The 10,654-nt window shown below is 52.4% G+C and overlaps 1 protein-coding gene across 1 annotated transcript in view; it reads left to right on the top strand.

The window, feature by feature from the left end:
• Positions 1 to 10,654, top strand: part of LOC116811188 (ETS-related transcription factor Elf-4-like) — a 51,026-nt gene that overhangs the window by 15,615 nt on the left and 24,757 nt on the right.

Below are 10,654 nucleotides of genomic sequence, written 5' to 3'. Positions count from 1 at the left end.
CCCGGCCAATTTTTGTATTTTTAGTAGAGACGGGGTGTCTCCATGTTGGCCAGGCTGGTCTTGAACTCCTGACCTCAAGTGATTCACCCACCTCGTCCTCCCAACGTGTTGGGATTACAGGTGTGAGCCACCGCGCCCGGCCCCTACTCTCATGATAGGAGGCCTGGCTGGGCAGGGTTCTTGGCCAAAGATACAAGAATATGGCCCCGAGCTGAGAGAGGTATCAAGATCACCTTCTCAGCCATTTTTTTGCAGGCCCATCCAGAACCATCATTTGTAGGAATCCCCTTAGCTTCTTGCACAGCTGCTTGAATCCCAGGGAACAATATCACCACGGGGAAGCCAGGTGATTGTGTCCATCCACCACGAGGCCCCCGAACCAGGTAGCAAGGCTTCTAGAGCCAGCATCACGTAGTTCTGGCCTGTCCCCAGGAGGACTGGCAACTGGGCAGAGAGGTCCAAAGCCTCAGGCTGTTTACAGCTGTTCTGACCCATGGCCTTGGGAGGGTCTCACTGAGTGGGTCACCTGCCTGCACAATAACCTCACAGGCACACAGCCCTACGGCTAGGAACCCCACCTTGCAACAGCACCTGGGAGGTACTTATGAGCATAAGTCACTACACCAAGTCATCAGCCACCATGGAATGTGAGAGTTTCCTGCTCCATCACCCAGAAAATGCCTCTACCCTTGACCTACATGTGATATAATACAGTTGACCCTTGAACAACATGGGTTTAAACCGCACGGATCCACTTTATATGTGGATTTTTTTTTTTTTTTCTGAGACAGAGTTTTGCTCTGTCACCCAGGCTGGAGTGCAATGGCGCGATCTTGGCTCACTGCAACCTCCGCCTCCTGGGTTCAAGCAATTCTCCTGCCTCAGCCTCCCAAGTAGCTGGGATTATAGGCACGCCACTGCACTCCAACCTGGGGGACAGAGCGCCTGCCACCACGCCACCATGTTGGCCAGGCTGGTCTCGAACTCCTGACCTCAGGTGATCTGCCTGCCTTGGCCTCCCAAAATGCTGGAATTATAGGCATGAGCCATCACACCCGGCCTATATATGGATTTTTTTTTTTTTTTTTTACAGTATTCCCAAGATTCGAAACCTGAGTACAGGGAGGGCCACCTTTTTGGATTTGTGGGCCCCACAGGCCAACTGCGGGACTTGAGTGTGCGTGGATTTTGGTATTCACAGGTGGTCCTGGAATGAATCCCCAAGTATGCCAGGGGACAACTGTACTTTGCCCTCCGTTGTCGCCTGTGTCCATTGGTGCTAGGGACAAGGCCCCTGCAAAATTATGAAGTGACATTGATTTCAATGTCATCTGCCCCAGTGAACTAACCTCTCATCCTCTTGCTTCATTAAACCTGTCCCTCCATTCGAAGCCACCCTGGGCTAGTCCTTCCTGGACATTGACCTCAGCATTTATATTCCAGTTTTTTATCCAGTCCTCTAAGGCCAGGCTCACTCCACCCCTCAAGGTGACAGCTAGGTAAAGTGATAAAGTCATTTCTACTCATCTGGTAGTAGGAGAGGGTTTGTGTTAGCAGGAGAGCCCCAATCTCCCTCCCAGGTACTGCATCCGCTTGTACCTGCTCCTAGCCCAAAGCAGTCTGGTAGACCTGCCACTGGGGCGTCCCCTTGTGTAGACAGCTGTCTCCTCAGCCTTCCTGTGAGGGATCCTCCCCACTCACCACGCAGGGCCCTCCCCTCTCTGCACTCCCTGACCTGTGTGAGGCAGGGGCGGGGCTGGGAGGGCCAGCAGGCCCCGAAGGGGAAACTGCTGAAACCCCTGGGACAGGAAGTGGCAGAGAAGGGCTGTTTCCGCTGGCAGAGCAGGGGTGCGGTGAGAGCTGGCCCTATCTCTTACTCCACTGCCTGTCTGCTGTGGGCCCTGGGAGGCCGGGGAGAGGTGAGAGTCATTTCCCTGTCTCCCTCCCAAAAAAGTGGAGGCTTTTAGCCCACCTGACTGGAGCGGGGGAGGGCTCTTTCAGAGGAGGCCGTCTTCATTTTGCAAGGAGAGGAATTCTGAGAGGAGGGCAGAAAGGTCAGCAGACGGGAAGGGTGAGGCAGGGCAGGTGAGTGTGGAGTGAGGGAGGCCCACGGGGGCAGCAGAAAACCACAGCTGGGCAGAGGACCCTTCTGTAAGCTTTTGTTCTGAGGGTAAATGATCAGGACTAAGATCATGTGGGACTAAGACTAAGAACTGTGGGAGCTGGTAATGCAGTTGATCACCGCCTAAGTCATAGGGCTAGACAGGCCCTTAGATCACCCAGTCCAACCCCCTCATTGTGCAGATGAGGTAACCGAGGCACACAAAGCAGAAGTGACCTGCACGAGGTCACATCATGGGCAGAACTCACGTCTCCTAATCCCAGCCCAGGACCTTCTTTCTGATGAGAATCTGCTGAGTTGTATTTGGCATCCCACACCTCCCTGCAGGCACCTCCATCCCCAAGTGCTCTGTGACATTCTTCTCAGAAATGAACATGATGGGGTGGGTGTGGTGGCTCACGCCTGTAATCCCAGCACTTTGGGAGGCAGAGGTGTGAGGATGGCTTGAGGCCAGGACTTGGAGACCAGCCTGGGCAATATAGCAAGACCCCATCTCTGAAAAATAAATAAATACAAATTTGAAAATATATATATTTTTTGAGATGGAGTTTCACTCTTGTTGCTCAGGCTGGAGTGCAGTGGCACGATGTCGGCTCACTGCAACCTCTGCCTCCCAGGTTCAAGCGATTCTCCTGCCTCAGCCTCCTGAGTAGCTGGGATTACAGGTGCCCACCACCACGCCCAACTAATTTTTTGTATTTTTAGTAGAGACGGGGTTTCATCATGTTGGCCAGGCTGGTCTCAAACTCCTGACCTTAGGTGATCCACCCGCCTCGGCCTCCCAAAGTACAGGGATTATAGGAGTAAGCCACTGTTCTCGGCCTAAAATAAATTTTAAAAAAGAAATGAACTTGGTGAATTTATTCACACTGAAGCCTTTAGTCCAGCACTCAGCAAACCTTTCCTACAAAGAATTGCTTGAGCCCAGTTATTTGAGACCAGCCTGGACAACATGGCAAAACCCTGTCTCAACAAAAATTACAAAAAGTTAGCTGGGCACGGTGGCGTGCACGTGTAGTTCCAGGTACTTGGGCGGCTGAGGCGGGAGGATTACTTGAGCCTGGGAGGCAGAGGTTACAGTGAGCCATGATTGTGCCACTGCACTCCAACCTGGGTGACAGAGCAAAAGCCAGTCTCAAAAAAGACATATATATATAAAAAACACTATATGTCATGAAATATTTTTCTTTTGATTTTTCCCAATCATTAAAAAATGTAAAAACCATTCTTAGCTCATGGGCCGTCTAAAAATGGACTGCAGGGCTGGGTTTGGCACATGAGCCACAGTTTATGAACCCCTGCTTTGGTCTAAGAAGTAAAGCTAAGGTGTCATGAGGAGGAGGAGGGAAATGTGCCAGGTGGGGAGGAAGCAGGGAAGGCTTTGAAAAGAAGGTGACATTTGCTTCAGATCTTGAAGGACTTGTGGGCATTGGGCTTGCAGAAGTTGAGGAAGGGCCTGTCAGGCCTGGGGGACAGTGTGAACACAGGCACAGAGGTGGAGGTGGGGAAGGCACTGTGAAGGTTCAACTTGCCCTGCATGTGTGTGGCTTCTCCTTCTCCTTCTCCTTCTTCTTCTTCTTCTTTTTTTTTTTCTGAGACAGAGTCTTGCTCTGTCGCCCAGGCTGGAGTGCAGTGGTGTGATCTTGGCTCACTGCAACCTCCATCTCCCGGGTTCAAGCAATTCTCCTGCTTCAGCCTCCTGAGTAGCTGGGACTACAGGAGGGCACCACCACACCTGGCTAATTTTTGTATTTTTTAGTAGAGGCAGGGTTTCACCATATTGGCCAGGCTGGTCTCTAACTCCTGACCTCGTGATCCGCCTGCCTCGGCCTCCCAAAGTGCTAGGATTACAGGCGTGAGCCACCATGCCTGGCCCTAATTTTTGTATTTTTAGTAGAGACGGGGTTTCACCATGTTGGCCAGGCTGGTCTTGAACTCCTGACCTCAGGTGATCTGCTTGCCTTGGCCTCCCAAAGTGCTGGGATTACAGGCATGAGTCACCGTGTCCAGACAATTTTTTTGTATTTTTTAGTAGAGACAGAGTTTCACCATGTTGGCCAGGCTGATCTCGAACTCCTGACCTCAAGTGACCTGCCCGCCTTGGCCTCCCAGAGTGCTAGGATAATAGGCATGAACCACCACGCCCAGCCATGGCTTCATTGTTATTGGCCAGCCCTGAATCTTTGGCTGCTGTGTGTTCTTGCCAGAGGAAAGGGTTGCTTTTTTGAGGATGCCAGGAGACAATGAGCAAGGAAGGAGGTGAGGAAGAAGAGTCACTTGGGAGTCACAGTGCAACTAGCTGTGTCACCTTGAGCAAGTCACTTCCTCTCCTGTGGTAGCAGAAGTTGGATAATAAGAGGGATGGATGCAATGATCTTTCAGGTCTCTTATAACTTTGATATCCTGGGACTGTGACTCAAGGAGAGGTTTTTTTTTTTTTTTTTTGAGCTGAGGTCTCACTGTTGTTGCCCAGGCTGAAGTGCAGTGGTGCGATCTCAGCTCACTGCGGCCCCCACCTCCCAGGCTCAAGCGATCCTCCCACCTCAGCCTCCTGAGTAGCTGGGACTACAGGCGTGTGCCACCACGTCTGGCTAATTTTTGTATTTTTTTTAGTAGAGACGGGGTTTTGCCATGTTGCCCAGGCTGGTCTCGAACTCCTGAGCTCAAGCAATCCGCCTGCCTCGGCCTCCCAAAGTGCTGGGATTACAGGTGTGTATCACTGCGCCCGGCCTTCTAACTTGAGGAGAGGTTTTAATAGTGCGGGTGAGAAAGAAGGAGGAACCCCAGGAGCTCTCGATGACTTCTGGAGCTGAGGCTGCCCTCCCTGTCTGGCCAGGCCCTGGTAGGCTGTCTTCCCACCTCATCCTTTCTGGAACCCCTCCCTTCTGTGAAAGGGATGCTGGAGTACTGCTCTTGTGCCTGAAGTACTGTCCTTTGCTTTTGCTGGCCTGGGGATTGGCCAGTGGCAGAAGGGCGCATTTGGGAGGGGCAGCCAGTGCCAAGCAGGCAGCAACCACACCATGGCCCCTACTGCCCAGGAAAGTTCCAGATCTGAGCAAGGAGGCTTCGTGTTAGTTTCTAGGACACACACTGGGCTGGCAGGGAACCTTGACAAAGAACTTCAATAAAAGTTATCTGACTTAATATCCTGTGGGTACCAACATAGATTATCCTAGCTTCTAAAAAACCCACTAATGAATTTAATTAGTCTCTAGTCACTGTTTGTTTTTTTGAGATGGAGTCTCGCTCTGTCACCCAGGCTGGAGTGCAGTGGCGCGATCTCAGCTTACTGAAACCTCCCCCTCCCAGGTTCAAGCGATTCTCTTGCCTCAGTCTCCCGAATAGCTGGGATTACAGCTGCATGCCTCCACACCCCGGCTAATTTTTGTATTTATAGTAGAGACGGGGTTTTGCCATGTTGGCCAGGCTGGTCTCAAACTCCTGACCTCAGGTGATCCACCCTCCTTGGCCTCCCAAAGTGCTGGGATTACAGGCATGAGCCACCGCACCCGGCAATATCTTTTAACATTCTTACAGTGAGAACACCCTGCACATCTTGGGGTCTCTACAGCTACTGTATTTCCCGATAGTCCATGAATTTCTTTACTCTGGGGTGGCTCTGGGATTCACCTCCTGGCTTCCAGCTACCCTACCTGGTCTCCCTCCATCTCCTCCACTCACAGACCCACTCTTATTTTATTTATTTATTTTTTTGAGATGGAGTGTTCACTCTTGTCGCCCAGGCTGGAGTGCAGTGGCGCGATCTCAGTGCACTGCAACCTCCGCCTCCTGAGTTCAAGTGATTCTCCTGCCTCAGACCCACTCTTATACCCAGACCCAACTGCCCTTCCTAAAGGGCTGCTTGTTATGCCCCTCCCTTGCTCAAGAATCTACAGTAACTCACAGTCGCTTTCCATATTAAGTTCTCATTCCACAATTCCATGGATCCACTTATCCAGCTTCCCAAGCAATGTTCCTCTCTCCCTCTAGTCAAACTGGTTTCCTCTCTCTACCATACATTTTATAGTTGTTGCTTTTGTCCCCTCAGACTTCATTTCATCCCGCCACCTCCATTTCCCTTCCTTCCTCTATATCTAGGTAAAGACATGCTGAATGTTTAATGAACTACCACAGCACCAGAGTAATGAATCAGACCAGGGAATTGGAAAACACGCTGGCCAGGTGTGGTGGCTCACGCCTGTAATCCCAGCACTTTGGGAGGCTGAGGCGGGTGGATCACTTGAGGTCAGGATTTCGAGACCAGCCTGGCCAACATGGTGAAACCCCATCTCTATTAAAAATAAAAAAAATAGCCGGGCGTGGTGGCACGCATCTGTAATCCCAGCTACTCAGGAGGCTGGGGCACACCCTGGAGGCGGAGGTTGCAGTGAGCCGAGATCGCGCCACTGCACTCCAGCCCGGGTGACAGAGTGAGACTCCGTCTCAAAAAATAAAAAAAGAAAAACACGTTTGGGGCTAACAGAGAGCTTTTGCCTACATTAGCTCATTGGCCTTTTGCAACAACCCCTTGAGCTAAATAGGAGATCCCTGTTTTACAAAAGAGGAAAGTGACCTGCCTCAACCCCAAGGCAGAGCTGGGGCTTCTAGCTGGAAAGCCGATGATCTTAGGGTCTGCAGGGGCTTCTGGGGGCTCTCCTAGGCTGGAGCTGGCAGACCATTATACTGGGGTTTAGTGGCTGCCCCACACTTGGGTTTCTCCCTTTTCCTGCAGTGAGTTCTCCCATCATTGGCTTAGTGCCACTGTCCTGTGCCTCGTCCCTGAAGCACTAGAGATGGTGATGTGGTGGCTGCAGGCACTTCTAGGGGGTGCTCTTTTGGCCTTCTCAGAGCAGCTGGGGAAATAGGTTCTCTTTGTCACTAACCCTCCCCCTCCTCTTCCTCCCCTATGGGGCTTCTGTAGTGTAGTGCTCTTTCTTGCCACATAACCACAACCCAAAGAGCTGGGGCGGGGTGAGGACAGGGGATCCAGAGAGCTGCACCAGCCGCAGCAGCCTGCTCCTCCCTCCCTGCCGGGTCCCCAGCCCAGGCAAGGAGTCAGCCCCTTCCCACCCAACAACTGGAACCCTCCAGCCCCACCCTGTGTATTCTGGATCCAGTGGGGTCCACCGTCTGGAGCTTAATGGGGCCCACAGCCCCTGTTGCTCTCTGGGGGGTCACCTGAAACTCATCATCTGGATGAACGCTTTTTAATTTTCAAAGTGCTTTTCCACTGCCATCTTTATTCACCTGAGACTCCCTGGTGAGCACCTGCTAAGCCTGGATTACTCACAACCCTCACCCACTCGAAGGATGACAGAAACCACAGCCCAGAAAGATGGCCGACTTTTCCATGGTCACACATCTTGCTAGGATGCAGCCAGAACGCTTCCCTCCTCCTCCCTGACCCTAGTCTACACTGTGGGTGGGCTGTGGGTCTCCTGGAGAAAGAGGAAAAAGCATCTCTTTGCCTGGGACCTGCCATCTAATCACTCCTCCTCTGGGACAGATCAAGGCCTGCAAAGAAAGTAGGGGAAGAGGCGAGCTGAGAAGGGTGTGAGAGCGGGGGCTGTAACTGCAGAAGAACCCTGGGCCCACCTCACCATCAGAGTTGGGAGAAACCCTATGCTGGAATCAGGTGGTGACAGAGGAGCAAGGAAGGAAACTGGGTTTCTTATAAATAAGCACAGAGAAACCCCAACCAACAGAGCTTGCAAAACCTTTCTTTTTTCTCTCCCTCTTCCTGGTTTCATCTCAAATGGAGTGGCTGGTAGAAAGAAAGGAATAGGAGAAAGACCTGACAAAATAGCGGTGACTAGGGCCCCTTCACTGGGCACTTGCTTAAGTAGGAGGGTTAGCTCACTCATTGGAGTCCAGCCGTAACTGGACTGAGGTTTTGGGTTCAAGTCCTATGGACGGGTGAATTCTGCTCTGTTCAGGACTACAGACTGGATATAGTCCTGACTCTGGCCTTCTGTCTCTTAAATCCACGCCACTGGTCACATGGTACAGCAGGCAGTTCCCTGCTTGACGACTATTCGCCTGAGGACGGGCTGTTTTTCAGTTGAGGGTACAGCTGTTCCTGGGGTAGTTTCCATTTTGCTTGTGGTTGTGGGGGAGGGGTGTTGAGGGAGTGGGAAATGGCATGAAGGAAATTGTCACTTCCTTTCCAGAGAATTCCAGAAAGGTTTCATGGAGGATGAGGTATTTCAGGAGTGAGAGCTGGCTCCAAGGGGACAAGGAACCGGAGAAGGAGAATTGTGCTTTGTGGCCCAGCTGACCGTCTGGCCTCCATGTTTCCTGGCATGTGCGAAAATGCCACGGGTGTTACCAGCAATTCTGTGAGAGCCATTGGCTCAGCCGAAAGGGTGTAGATTTAAACTCATTCCACGGAGACTGTGGACGTGGCTTTCACATTGGGGCTATTTCCTGTGAGGGAGGCCCAGATGAGTGGTTGCTGGACACTGCTTGGTATGTTTCAGTACAGCCCCAGGAAGGGTCTGTGCATCTAAAGGGGGCTGAGTTGTGACACAGGAGCAGCCCATACCACTTCTATTTTGCTTCGGTTTTGAAATGCAGTCAGAGCCACAGAGGTGTGTATTTGCAGGCCAGGAGGTAGGCACCTTCGCCTGCACACTCCTTCCTGCGGTCCGTACACTCAGAGGGCACCCAGGGGCACATACTCTCGCAAAGGCTTTGCTTTTGGCCCAAGTAAGACAGGCGCTGGGAGTCACAGACCCTGTAGGGCCTCAAAGGGGGTGAAGGGAGTGGAGCTCTTGCCACCCTGCGAGTGGACTGTGACTGGAGCAAGCTGTGAGCTGTGCAAGGATGGGGCAGGGTAGGAGAATTCACCACCAGTTACTAAGGGTTCACAGGCTCCTCAATTCCCCGAGCCAAGTGTCCGTGTGTGGTCCCTGAATCGTCCACTCGCTGGGGAGGCAGCATCCAGGGCTCTAGGCTACTGAAGCTGCGTCCCAGCCAAAGGGCCCACTGGAGAGGGGAGCCCCTGGTAGAGGCCTCCCTGGCCCACAGGGCGCACCTCCTATGGTGGTGGCATCTTTGGTTTCAGGTTCCTGGGAGAAGGAGGTTATTTTGAAGGACTGAAGGGGGGTTCACTCCTCTGCTGGGGAGAGTGAGTGAACATGCAAATGAGCCTCTCTCCACCTCTCACTTTCAAATCCTCAAACATCTCAAGGGGGAGGGGGAAACTTTCTGGACTGGAAGGTTAGGGCAGATGGTTTCTCAGCCTTGGCCAAAAGAGTAGGACAGCTATTTCCTCCCCCTCCACCCCTTCAAGACCTTAGCTTCAGGCTCAGGGCAGATGATCACCAGGATGAGCCTCAGGTGCTGGGTATAGCCTCGCAATACCTCACAATCCCGAGCCAGCAAAGCCTGCACCCACCAAGTCCTGGATTTTGCTACCTCAATATGTGGACACAGAAAAGAATGCCCTGGGAATCGTCTCTCTTTGATTTCAGACCTCTCTGCATTGGTGACCAAGGATTCCATTCAATGCAGTGCAGGGCCCTGGCTGCCTCCCTCCCCCACCAGCTCCCTAGCACATGGACTTTGGGGGTCTCATCCCCGGGACCCATGGGCCACATATCTAGCTGGGGCTGGCATTCTCTTCCTGAGAACCCCACCCCCATCTTCAGCACAGCCACTTCCAGCCAGCATTAGCTCAGGTTTGTCATTCTCACCAAGGCAGCTGAGGCTGGCCGGGAGGAGGAACTGACAACTGAGCTTGCGGCTTTGCCGGCCAGACCAGGGCAGCCCTTTGACACACAGAGGCTCTCGTGCACACGTCTCCACGGTTGCGACACATGCACACACTCTGCACACACATATACCTACAGTGTGCTTGCACACCCACAGCCAACACAAATAGCGCACCTGGGTAAATGACAATGCAAAAACATACAGAGGTCACCCCAGAAGGTATGCGCATTTTTCTCATTCTCTGGTAAGGCAGAGTACGTGACACCTACCCGCATCCACTGTATACAGATAAACGTTGCCCAGAAAACACACTTCACAGATGCTGACTGACCCATACCACCAATCTATCTATCCATCCATCCATCCATCCACCCGTTCATCCTTTCATTCATTCCACAGACACAAATTGAGTGTGTTACATGCCATGCATGATGCAAGGTGCTAAGGTTTCATCAATGTCCAACACAGTTGTTGCTGCCCTCAAGGAAGCCCCTGTCTTACGGGGGAGGTAAGGAAGGTGCATAAAAGTAGCCCAGGCAGACAGCACCAGCAATGAACTCGCAAACATGAAATCCTGATCTGGAAAGAAGAGATGAGCAAGCCGGAAGGGAAGGGCTACAGCGAGCGACCTTGGGGGACGGGACACACACAGGAGTTTCATGTTTAGACAAAGTGGGATTAGGTGAAAGTGATCACCTTTAATTTGATTAGTATGAGAATGTTTCCCGGGGGCAGACAGAAGGCCTGTGGGAGGGCGGGAGATGCTGTGGAATGCAAGCCTTGGGGCGCTTAGGCTGGGGGGGGGGGGGGGGGGGG

This window comes from Hylobates moloch, unplaced genomic scaffold (assembly GCF_009828535.3).
Source record: "Hylobates moloch isolate HMO894 unplaced genomic scaffold, HMol_V3 SCAFFOLD_7, whole genome shotgun sequence".
Classification (NCBI taxonomy): domain Eukaryota; kingdom Metazoa; phylum Chordata; class Mammalia; order Primates; family Hylobatidae; genus Hylobates; species Hylobates moloch.
This window is presented reverse-complemented; position numbering and strand designations above follow the sequence as displayed.